The sequence below is a fragment of the Tachysurus vachellii genome, chromosome 14 (assembly GCF_030014155.1).
Source record: "Tachysurus vachellii isolate PV-2020 chromosome 14, HZAU_Pvac_v1, whole genome shotgun sequence".
Lineage (NCBI taxonomy): Eukaryota > Metazoa > Chordata > Actinopteri > Siluriformes > Bagridae > Tachysurus > Tachysurus vachellii.
The window spans coordinates 12,571,946-12,586,014 of record NC_083473.1 but is presented as its reverse complement, the minus strand read 5'-3'; positions in this window follow the sequence as shown (position 1 = coordinate 12,586,014).

The following is a 14,069-nucleotide window of genomic DNA, read 5'->3' as shown; positions in this document are numbered from 1 at the left end:
CTGCAAATGGGTCATGATGAGTCCTCACATCTCAGTCATGGCTCTGCATCACTTGTCCCATGTGCCAGTCTGAATCAGGTTCCCAATAAGTCACACTGTTCTAATTTCAGAATTCACTAAAATAACCACATGGCTAGAGTTTAGCCTTCCAATTAAAATGTTTAATTTGTATGATGGTTTATGCTTTAGTTTATGCTTTATCTTTTTGGCTTTTTTTAACACATATTTATGCAGATATTAGAATATCAGTGTCCACCCCAGAACTGATAGCCCATTTTTCAGTTTCAATATTGTAACAAGCATGGTTCAGTCATGATGCAATTTTCCAACAATCATGTGATTACCAGCAACTTCTTCAATGAAGTATATCATTTTAATATACAAGAGATGTGATCAGTATAGGATAAGACTAAACAGGGCTCAAGCTCATTTATCCATCTCATCTTCAGTATCCTAGATAGGCTCATGGTTGAGTTCCAGAGGCATCCCTGTTAACACAAGGCTTAAGATAGGAATACACTCTGTCAGTCCAACGCAGTATGTAAGTACTCAGTATGTAAGTTTGCAGGCAAGTTAGCTTTGTAACATTTGCAAAGTTTGTACTATGTATATTCCTCCAGTTCCTCAAGCTGTATGCAACTAGCAAGAGAATTGGTAATCTCTAGACCATAGTTATTACACTACAATTTGTAGACAGTGTAGCAGCAAAGACAATGTAGAGCACCAGCTGTGAATAGAGGCACAGAAGAGGCAGAGAAAGATGAAATAGCTGAGAAGATAAGTAAAATCATTTTCATCAGCTTTATATTTGTTGTTTATGAAATATATGGAATATCTTTTTCTTATTTGTTCTTCATGGACAGTCAGTTCTGTGGAAATTGGGTCAATGCTTTATAATTAAGTGGTCCTGCTATAGACTATTGAGATTTTTTCAATTTATTTGGATGATCCAATTTACAGTGGTTGATTGTGTAGGAGGCGAGTCGAACCAGCAGTAATGCGTGATCATTCTCACCTAGGTATGATTACTGCATTATTTATTTGAGCCCTGTTTGTTCTTTCAGAAAAGAACACACCACAAAGCAGAGAGAGACAACACTGACAAAGAAAGTTACACATACAGTAACCTCAAAATTTTCAGACAATATTTTAGCTTAATTTTCCTCCTGTTGAGTTGAAGAAAATGCACTGAAACAGTGCACTTTCTCATATTGCCCCTTTCTACCCACCTTAAAATCCTAAAACCTTAAAACCAACCTTAACATTAACCTTAACCTAAACCTTAAAATCAACAATAGACTTTCATGTCATCACTATTCCTATCAATTCTTCTTATACACAAATGAATTCACGTGATTGCCTTCGATAGCTGTACTCGCGTTCAACCCATTTGAATCAGCAGCACCAGAGGTGATAATGCAGTGAGAGTCAGCTCTTTCCCCAACCCTGCATAAATCATCAGAAGCATCACAGTGATTAATGCTGTAACTCTTAAAGAACACACACATAATGCTTAGTGATAATCTTAGCTTATCAGTTAAAAATTCCATCACCTTTTCTCAGGCTATGTAAATATGCTCTAGTGTATAATTATGTCAACAGTGACATAAGAGAGAGAGAGAGAGAGAGAGAGAGAGAGAGAGATTTAAATTAGTACAATAAAATTTAACAATAACTTGCTAAAGTACTTTGTTCATGCAAGCTTCATTGACATAGCAGCATTGAGTATCAAAAAAAGTGCTTTACAAGGATGATAATGCCTCTAATAGATATTGAGTTGCTGCAGTAAATGTAAAGCTTTTGTGTCTTACTTATGCAACGTAAGTCATTCAAGGCTTCTGCGTCATATGGATATGACTCCTTTCTTCCCTCCTTTTTCTCACTGTATAGTGATATTTGATCATCTGCTGTGTTCCTGTAAACACCACAACAGTTTAAAAAGAAATTTGTAGCTACATTTACTTTATAGTCAATCAATATTCATGCATCAGTTGGTTGAATTTATAAGGGTAACCATATAGTTTGCTGTTATGAGAAACAATTACATCATAAACAGTGTTTTTACCCTGCTAGCTATTGCTAACATTGCACACAGTTTTGTTTTTGTGCAAAGTATATGGGGTAAGATGATAGCCCATAATTCCTATGGGGTAAATCAAAAGGAACTGAAATAGCTTTTAAAATGCACTTTAGTTTACATGACTGATTATGGTGTCTGATCAGTGAACTATCAATTAGCATTTTGTCCTATGTGTTTAGCCAGTCTCTAAACCAGAAGCTTTTATACTGATACATACAGCAGGTTAATGAATCTACACAGGAGGAGTGCACCTAAATAGTCATTATCTCACAGTCACCACAGGAAGTGTCATTGAACACTAAATCCATTACTCTCTGCTGTGATTCAAAGAGGTTATCTCCATTTCACCTCCAAAATACAGTATCTTCTTCCAAGAAGTATTGAAACATATTACGTTTTGGTAAAAATGAGCATTCTTCATTTGGCCCCTGACTCCTAATCAATCTACTGAAACACACATAGTTTGGTTGTGGTTGGTGCTCTGTTGCTATTTTGGTATGTATGGTCTGAAAACAAATAGTTGAAGCAATGCAACAGGAGGTGAAACATTAAGTAGCTGTCAGTACAATGAGATTTTTAAACCTATTTTAGTCTAATAAAGCATGTGCATGTACCCTGACCTCTTCTTAGTGTAAACACAAAGGCAAAGCAGTAGTTTTCAGACTTAATTCCAGCTTTGAATATCCTGTCCACTCACTTTTTTACTGTTTACATCACAATTCAACATAAATTTGATTCATTCAGTGGCTGACTAAATACAGCTGACAATTATATGTTTATATTTGATCAGAACGAGCAATAAAAATGTGACAACAAATTAAGTGGTTATGAAGCTTGTACTCCACATCGGGTCTAAGATGCACATGCACACACAGAAACATAGACACAGACATTGCATTTTAACATGCATGTACATGGCTGAAATGCTCCATAGAAATCTATCATCAAGTAATGACAGTGTGTATATGGTTGTCAGATTTCATCCATATATAGACATTGATCTACTGTACCTGGAAATCAATTTCTGTTGCTCATACAAGAACAGTTTAAATCAAAAACAGTTATGTGTATTTATTATATTTTTTGCAATTTCAAGTAAATATGAAACCAAGAAAACACTTTTCAATCTTCTCTCGCTGCCCTGATCATTTCATTTTTCATTTCATTCCAAAGAGATATGCAATCTTGTTATTTATGTATTTCACAATATAGGTAAATGTCTAACCTTCAGTCTAACATTAAAGTTGTTCTTCTTGTCTTTAGTTATACCTTGTCAGATTTATTCTGTGTTAAGTGAATCTGTAAGTATCTCAGTTTATTAAAAATAGATTATCTTCTTTCTGTGTGGAGAATATTGTATCTGTATCTGTATCTGTGACAGAAGCGGATGGATATAAAATTCAGAGGCTTAAAGTAAAAATGCCTTTCATTGATTCTTTTCTTTGTTTTCCTTGTAGGAAATACAGTCCTGTGTGAGGAAATAAATTAAAAGCTCTAGGAATAGCCTTTCAGTGGTTATGAGGGAGGTCGGTATATTAAGGTCTTTATGTGACACCCATTCTTGTGTAAAGCTGCACTAGCAAAAAGCCAAATCTGCCCAGTAAAGTAAGTGCACCCCCATCTACAAGGTATTTATGGGAATAAAAACAACATACTTTAAATCATAGTTCTGCTATAATCAGAGATCTGATGGGGGTTTATGTACTATTTAAACTGATCAGCCATAGCCACCTGTACGAAAAAAACAAAATAGCCCTACATGGATCAGACTTGTCTGTCCAACACAAACAAATCTGATGAATTCGGAGGCCAGATCAAAACCTTGAACCTTTTTTTCATGTTCTTCGAACTATTCTGAACCATTTTTTGCAGTGTTGCAGGACATGTTATCCTGCTGAAAGTAGGTTGGTAGCCTAGTGGTTAAGGTATTGGACTACCAATAAGAAAGTTGTGAGTTTAAATCCTTTTTGTATTATATTAATCTTTGTATAATATCAAACTTTTTGTGTTTAGTTACTTATGTTCTGTAAATCTGCTTTGAGACAGATGTCCATTGTTAATTTGCTAGACAAAACAAAAAAGTTGCTCATTTGTAAAAAAAAAAAAATGAGATAAAAATGACAGTCGCTCTAAATAAAAGTGTCTGCCAAATGCTATAAATGTAGATGTAATAAAAGGCCACTGCTATTAGGAAATCATGTTGCCAAGAATGGGTGTTCATGCTCTGCAACAATGTTTAGGTAGGCAGTACATGTCAAACTAACATTCACATGAATGCTAGGACTCACCATTTTCCAGCAGAACATTGCCTAGAGCATCACACTGCCTTTACCAACTTTACTATCAACCCATAGTGGATCCTTCCTGAAGGTTCCCCAGCAAGGCCCACAACGATAGAAAATAAAAGAAAGTATAAGAAACTGCTAGAGCTAGTATTGATAATTTTACTGCTTGCAGATATATGTACAGTACCTACAACAATTCTAACTGTTTTGTGGGTATTGAGTAAGTTAATAAAATTCAGTTTCCTGCCATTTTAAATTCAGATCAATTTAGCATCGTTTCAAGTGAAATTATTATTACATTTTTATGAGCTTAACAAACATAAAATTTCAGAACTAAGAAGTGCTGAGGTTCAGTAGGTTTTCAGTTCTGATTTAACAGCATCACAGAAACCTGTAGAAGCATAAATAATTTTCAGCAGTAACATCACTGTTATATTATTATAATAAATTATTTGTGAATACTTAAGAGAGATGACTCTAAGAGGGTTTATTTCCTTCACCATTACCAACAAGAGATTTTGTTTAGTGTAAAGCTTATCATAATTTTAAGTTTGATTTTGAGATGTGTGTTTGTTGTATTTGCAATATTTATTGATACGATTCCCAACATTTAATTCATAGTCTATAAAATATTCAAAAATAATAAAACTAGAATGATTAGGTATAATACTGACAATTTGGTATGTATATTACTTAAATGTTCAAAATATCTTTGCAGTAAGTAAAGGGGTAAAACATATTGGCAAACTAAAATGATAGGCTTTATTACATGTGCATTGTATATATTACTTACTAAATTTAAACTCTTCAATTTAACATGGGGTAAATTTACACAAGTGACTGCAAATTGCTGTCTCTTTTTTTGTAGTTTTTTTTTCACTGGGCTTACTATTATATAATGCAACCAGAATACAGCAATTTACTCTATGAGTCAGACCTTACCTACTGGTTATGTGCTGGGGAATTACATTATTTGTTTTCCTAGCTGGAGGCTCTGCTATCAATCAATATCAGAGGGGAAGAAATAATAATGTAGGTATTATTATTAGTTATCAGTGTGACAGATGAGTGAACGGACTCCCAAGTCTGAGACACTAGATGACAAGAGGTCAGACTAAGCATAAGCCGAGGAAAAAATTAGCTTTAGGCTGTCCAAACAGTAATGATTTTTGATATGGCATCTCATAACCATTGAATAAGCTTCTGGAATGTATGTTTTACACTGTACAGTGAGGGACAGATGAATAAATAAAGTGCATCTCTGGTCATGCATGCATACTATGTATTATTATGATAATTAAGTAATGTATCATACATCATTAGTGAGGTGAATCCTGGAGTAATTACTGAAGAAATTATACAGTGTCCCTGGAATGATACAAACAACATGGTTATGTAATACAATCAAAGAGAATACAATCAATGGCACTTTCTTCCATGCATAAATTTAAAATAACTACTAAAAAGAAACATGTATACTTGGCATTACTTAAAGTGAAAAAATGAGGAAGATCAATGAATGTGTCCACAGTTCAATGAAGATCAACGACTTTATCCTCAGTTCAATGAAGATCAATGAAAATATCAACAGTTAGCCTGAATATTAGTTACTGAATTGAATCATAGGTTATATTATGTGTCTCTAGTGTGTTTGTTAGCTATGGGGCTTTGTGATTTCTGTCCTTTTTTTTTCTTAAACACCTGGTGAAAATGAGCCATTTGGGTAAATTCAACACAATTCCAGCATTAACGTTAACGATTAACGTTTTTTGTCCCATTACATAAATAAATCTATAAAAAAAATTAAATGTAATAAAAACTTAATAATATGATAAAACTATAAGTTATACAAAAAAAATTCCAGAGGAGACATGTTGATCCTGCCATGGCAGCGTTCAGTTACAGCCTGATGCTTTTCTCCTTCAAATACAAGAGATTTACACAGTACTGGAATGAACACCTGTGATTTCTTTTCCACAAACTAAGCCTCACAGCAGGGTACTCCTGCTACATTCAATTTCATTGTGCACATAATCCACGTTTATGGCAGTTAACACCAAACACTTAAACCTTTGGATATTTACTGCTGCTGTTCTTGTTTTTTTGTTTTTTTTTGTCAGAACACATGCTGTCACATGCTGGCCCCTACGGTAATCCACATGCACTTATGCCAAGATACTGCAGCTGTCACCTTTGGAGTAGCAATACTCAAAAACAGAGAAAGGCTCTGATTTAGGCTTCGTTTTGGGAGATTCACAACGTTTACTAATACTTGACCTCATGCTCTTCTCCTTCATGAATACAGATGCTGACTGCCGAAGGATTTCAGCTTCTCAGTTGTTAAAAGAACAGACTCTGGGAACATAGCCAGGCATCCAGTGGATTCAGAAAGGCTGAATGATACTAGTTCACTTAAGCTGGCTGAAGTTTTTTTTTGTGAGTAACCACAACATAACCGGTATTTTGACACTACAATACATTCTCAAAGCCATAGAAACTTATTCCTGGCTTCAGAAAGTCCTAAATGCAACAAAAACATGAATAGAAAGTTGCATTTTGGATTAAAGGCATTTTTCCTGACCCTGTCACCTCTGAGCTATCAACACATCTGCTATACATTGGCTTTGATACTTAAAAGAAATAAATGAATAATATCACATGGCCAACCATAATCTTTCCACACTATTCTCAAAACAGTGAGGAGGTCAGAATGCATTATAAGTCTCCAAGTTGTCCAAAGAATTTAGGCAGTCCCTTGCTATTGTTATTGATATTAATATTGATATTAATATTGATATTGAGATTGAGATTGGTATTGATATTGATATTGAGATTGGTATTGGTATTGATATTGTTATTTATTGTCTTGTACTGATTCAAACACTCCATTGTATATTTGCACTATATGTAGTCTTATATACTGTTCTACTGTATTGCAGTGTATAATGTGTTGCTCCATGATCCTGGAGAAGTAACATTTTGTTATTTGTCTAAAAGCTACCTAGAAGAATAACAATAAAACCCACTTATTCTGCAAGGCATTTTGTTACAAAAAAATAATTGTTGTATGTTAGTGTAATTAGGAAGGATGTGTTGGAGAAAGTTAGAGTTTAAGTAACAGGCAGAGGAATATGAAAATGAAGCAACAGGTTTTTGCAGCTAAATGAAATGTCAGCATTAGTTTGTCCAAGACACTAAGGCCCAGACTGTGTGAGTAAAAGGAGGTGTAGCACTGTGTGCCCCGTCTGATTGTTCTCTTCTAATTACCTTCACCATTGCTGGAAGCCAGTATCAGCCTGTTCAGCTGGAGAGGAATGTGCTAATTACACTCAGGTTGAGCCATAATATGAGGGCACGCTCCAAAGGTGGAACATGAGGCACTGCATGGAGCACTAGCTTCAGAAAATACAGGCTAACGAGATCCATCATGGCTGCCCAGTAGCTTTTGTTATGGATGCACTTGCTGTCTGCTTCACCACATTCCTCAGGCACTGAATGCATCATTATATAAACAATCAAGAAAAGTTTGCCAGTGTAAGAAGTTGAATGAACTCATTTTCTAGCTTTCTCTATCCATATCAGTGTTGATTTATAATGGAGATATCTGGAGAAATCCTTTTATTCTAGAGGACTTAAAGTGCATTTCATGCATGAGCACATATTTACTACTGTATCCTTCAACATAAACTCGCTGTATGTTATGGCTGGGAGTTATTTTGTGACATTCTACTTAGCAATACCCAGATACAGCATTTTAGAATAATTAGATGATTAATGCCTTAATTATTTATCAAACATTTTAGCCTTTTGAATCAAATGTGTAACACTCATAATTCCTGCCAATTTTATTAAGTTAAAATCTTGGTCATTTCAGTGTGTTTATTATGTCGGCATTAATAGTAAACACTGTCATTCTTAGACCATTTATCTATAAATAATATTTAATTCATTTGCAATTTGGTACTGCACTACATTACATATTACAGTACATTTGTTGTGTAGATGTTTGTAGTGCATTGCATTATGCATTTAGCGTATAACCTTCGAAGCAACATTCTAGAATTAAATAGATTCATATAAATTTTTAACCACGTTTTCTATGTTGTGTTGTTCTAATTGTTTCTGTGAATAATCAGACAAAAATATTTAAAGTAAAAAAAAAGTATTCTGGTTAAACTTGTTTTCCTGTTCCTGCAATATTTCCCTTACATATCTGTATGTATTTTTAATCAAAAATAACATTAATGTATTTAAAATTATTTATTTTCTAATTTTCGGTACAGTACATGCCACTTTTCCTACTTGGATGTTCCATTTATTGTAAAATATTTTAGTAATACATATTAAGTGCTACCTTGTGGATTTAACAGAAAAGTTTTCATTTTTAAAGATTTAAGAGTAAGGCAAAGTTTTCAAATCATGGATTGTAGTTTGCCTGATGGTTGAGAAAGCAATCAGCACTGTAATCTGTTTAACAATGTGAAATGTGGATTGAATTTTTTTGTAATTATTCTTTGTATATTTTTTGGATATTTCGTTCTTGTGAAAGACTTTGCTATAAAACATTGCTTATGACACTCGCCTAACCCTCGCCTATATATATATATATCGTCGCTGTCGGGCGAAATCCTCGTATCTCCAAAACCATTATTTTTCAGGAAATTAAAAAAACGCCGTATTTTTTTGAGTTATTAAACATTGTATCGTTAAAGTTGTTCTTATACCTTATATTGCTATCATATACTGTTGTGTACCAACATTAACACAACACTTTCCCAAAGTCACGTTTTATCGGAGATACAAGCTTTATGACTTGGGAGCAGGGAGATACGAGATTATGCTGTCATTGATAAGAACGGTACGGACAGAGACGTCGCTGCTGCCAGCAGTGTTCAATAAAGTCTGTGGTCACGTTGAGCCTTTTGACAAGAGAAAAGGCTTCAATAGTTAACCAAAGCTAAAGACTGTAGTTACATACATCTTCCTAAACTCTATTTTAAAGGTTTAAGAGCTATAAGTGATGCAATACAAAACACGATAAGCTGATTAGGCTGTCTAATAGTGGAAATTAGTCTAATCTGCTCGCAAACTTACCTTCGTGGCTCACGGGTTTCTTTCTGCACAGAAGCATTGCAACTATCGATTTTTAACAAAACAGACCTACTCAAATGTATCTAACCTAATTATTTTCACTTGTTAGTGTCCACAAAACAGTGTTTTACATGCACAGTGCCAAGAGAGGCATTGTCTATAAGTAGGCTGACTTAAAGTCAGTAAAATAATAATAAAAACAATAATTTAATAGTGGTATCCAAAACATTCAATTTAATTCAAATATTATATTATAAAAAAAACATTTAAAACGTCAATGAACATGTATAATAAGCAGTAATAAATAGATCTTTGAAATACATCAATAACACAGATAAACATCGATAAAATCATAGTTAAAGGGATAGTTCACCCAAAAAATAAAATTAATAAAGTTCAAATTCGTTTCACTACGTTATACGGCATGTTTACGTATAATAACGAGGCAAAAAGCCAGCCAGCTTGCTTAAAGTGATGAGCATGACGGTTGAACATAACGGTTTGCCTTGACATTGTAAGATACAATCCTATCTTATCTGCAGTGCACAGGGTTTAGTCTTGCGCTAAATTCCTGTCCTCAGACGAGCACCAGAACTAGCGGGGGTCAAGATTTTTTTTCTTTGAGCCCCACGAAAATCACTTTAGATATCACTTTAAGATGTGTTGATTCGTTGCGACTCTTAATCTTGAGGAGAAATATGCCGTGCAGCTCTCCCGCGGAGTGAAGAAGAGGTGGAGTTACGAGATTACTCAGACAGTTGAAGTGTCCAATGGAGTTAAGAGATTTGCATTCAAGCTATTTTCAAGACTTTAGATTGGTTAATAACCTGTAAAAATAACAGACCAACGTGGGGACTGACCAATAGTATCGATATGTGAAAAAATATGAAATTGACCAAATTTGGACATACGAATTTTCCGCCCGACAGCGACGATATATATATATATATATCATATATATATATGTGTGTGTGTGTGTGTGTGTGTGTGTGTGTGTGTGTGTGTGTGTGTTCTTTATACAGAAATTGGGTTGAAAATTGTCTTGAGCTGGGTTGGGAACACGGACGTTAAAGAGAGCATGCACGTCAACGTGAAAATCGGACGACACCAGTGCGCGAAGCCGCCATCTTCTTTGCGTCTTCAGATAAAAGCGAGTGAAATTCTGTCTGAAACGTAAGTTATTCAATATGTATTTAACGATGTTCATAGCCATAAAAAAATATGCTTTACTGTATAAACTAATGTTATATGGGCAATTTAGGCTTTCAGTCAGTTAAACTGAGATTACCTCACGGCCAAGTGACAGCCGTGCTCCGACTCACGACAGATCCCAGATCAGTGAACAGGAGAGCGCGCGTGGCATCTTCATCGGAGCTTGGAAGGAAATAATGTAAATGCTTTTTATATATTACTTGTGTACATGTTAAATCTATTTTATTATAAATTATTTTCTGTTAGATACGGTTTTGATTTAGACTTAAGGAAAGTTGGCCGCATATTCACAGATTGGAGTTTCCCGAGTCAATAACTCCTGAGCTAAACGCTCTTATTACACAAATAACACCTCTTTTCTATCGTAGTAATGTAGAGAGGCAGCTACAACCCAATTTCCTTCAAAATCAGCTTTCCTCCGCTGTGGACAAAATACACAAGTCTGTATGTGCAGACGACTGAGAGACAGAATCCAAGAGACCGTCTGCAAAGTGCAAAACCCGAAAAGCGAATACTAAAAACCAGTCAATAACTTCACTGTAATACACTGTACTGTCACCAGCTCACACACCACTGATGCCCTGATAGTTATACTACAACACTTATTTGGGGGAAATGTCTTTTTGTATAATTTTTATGATTTATTTTTATATGAAAAGTTATTGACTGTTTTTTTTTTTTGTATTCACTTTTCGGGTTTTGCACTTTGCAGACGGTCCCTATGTCACACCCAACTGTAACTTATTTTTTTTTGTTTTTTTTATTGTTAATTAAACTGTGTATAGTTAATAAACTTTTATTATTATTATTATTACTGTGACCTGACTGCTTCATTGGATTCTGTGTTCTTTAACTTGTTTACTGTTACATGAAATGTTTTCATATTTCACACATATTTAATTGGAAATAAATTTTCCTGACTGCAGTCAGTTTGATGCATGTTCATTATTCTAAATTCTTCTATTTTTCTTATACAACACTACAATTACATTGCAATTTATTGATTCTTACTGATGATTCTTATATATTCAGATATCGAGGTTAATGTAAATGTTATGAAATGTTTTCATATTTTAAATTTGTATTCTTAATGTAAAATCTTCTGACTGAGGTAGCATTTACTGTGATATTTGATACATTTACATGCTGTTATGATGAAATCAGCTCCGTATATTAGACATATTATATATTAGATTTAAGGTTTGCTATTTTAGCCTAGACATCCTTTACAAAAATAAGAAAACGTGTATTAATAAAACGAAGGATGACATTTTATTTAGATCACCTAAATTGCTTTCACATACTTCTGTGTTTCCTGTGGGCGGGGTTTGATTACCGAAGTAAGTATTGCTGTAGATTCATTATTTTAATCAATTAAAATTCTGACCCATTTTCGGTTAAATTATCAATAATCAAATAATCAATTCACTGAGCAATCTTCCACTCACCACCATGACTGTGAACTGTAACAGCAGTATACAACAAAAATTTGTGAAGCTTCAGTTCCATAAAATCATCTGCATAGATCCATATAAGTTTTCAAATATTACTTGAATTGGGAGAACAGTTTGGGGGAACATGCTTCAACATTCTTGTTTATAGCTACAAATTACAAAGTCTTTATGATTTATTTTGCAGCGATGCTCCATGATACCACTTTGAAATAGCACCACAGACTCGGACGAGATGAAACATCTGTTTTGAATTTAAAATGAAGAATTAAAAATAGTTCTTCATTCACTCATCTTTACACATTCTCTTTATGTTGCATAGAGAACACTTCGTTACTTTGTTGTGTTTGAATCAGAGGTCTGATGAAACTGGAACAACATCCAAACTTATTTGACCTTGCAGTTTACTCATTTGTAGGGCCTCAGAAGTATAGGATATTTGGATTGTATGGATTATATAAGCCTTAGGGGCAGATTTACTGTAGTAAGAAAATCTGTGGCAGCCATTTTTGAATTGCATACCAACAATATGATTAAGGCGTACATGTGCTATCTGCACTTTGCTGTTCTACAGTATATGGACTGTGTGGATTTAGAAAGGGATACATTTGATAAGATTTAAATAGCACATCCAAATGCTTCACAGTCAAAACTGCAAGTAAAACAAAATCCAGTTTCCCCCAGTATGATATGTTTAAATGGTCAATCTACCATTTTAAGGTGAATCTATAAATTTGATTGACTACCATTGGAAAACATGTCTTTATGCGGTAGTACTTTCCCAGACAAGTAACTGTATTTTTATTAACATACATTTTATCTTCTTCTAGTGAATTATGAATGGGATCCAGTTAGTTCCATTTTCTCTCTGGTGATCCAGCTTCTCACGGTGCTCATTTAAAACCTCATTGGGATTTTAGCACAATATTCCCTCTCATTATCACTTAACTGCCTTATTAAAGTCCAGACCTGAGAACCCTTAGATGACATCAAACATGTTTCATTAACTTAGGACATCTTGCAGTAGTTGTAGGTCATTACAATACAACATTAAAGAAACGTTAAATGTGAAACAAGATCTTTTTCCCCCATAGCTCTCATTTAGATAATTAGCCATAACACACTGCAGCTTACCATTCTTAATATCCCATGAGAGTGCAGGCTCCAAAATGGGCAAACCCTGTATATAGACTTTAAATTAGTCTATTGTAATAACCTCAGCTGTAACACATTAAAAAGTTTTATTGTACATGCACTGAATTTGTTATTTTTATTTTTATTGTGCTGTAATTTAAGTAATACATTGTGTCACAAACACTTAAAATGGATCATTTAATGAAAAATAAATGCAACATCCATGAAAAATATTAACTGTAATATTTAATTAACATCTGAACTGGTCTCAAGAGAGATGCAGCTTATAACTTTAACCTGTGCTCACATAGGAACAGAATGAACTTACACTCATGCTTATAAATCCCATATTAATTTTATATTTTATTTTACATCATGTAATGTCAGTGGCATTATAAAATGTACTTTTAAATGGTTTATATTAAGAATATGATTCACTGTTGTATGTAAACAGTATAGAGTGCACTCTAAAAGAAAGATGCTCTATGATGGTTTTTAAGATTTTATGCTATTACAGATTCTTAGCTTTCAGAAAAAGGATTCTACTGATAGCAATCAGATTTGTTGTCGGACTCCTTGTAAAATCTTTTAGGTTTTCCTTTAAATGGGCAACAGAAATGTAACATCCCAAATGACAATTCGTTAATATTCCTTAATGTTTTCCTGCAGGCAAGGAATTAGACAAGACAATGCTCGTTCACCTGTAGAGAAAAGTGCTTCAATATCCTTTGCCATCATTAAGCCTTTGTAATGACTGAAATAATTCCAAAGCCACTACAACCTTCATCTCCGCAAACATGGGCAAAGGATCAACAC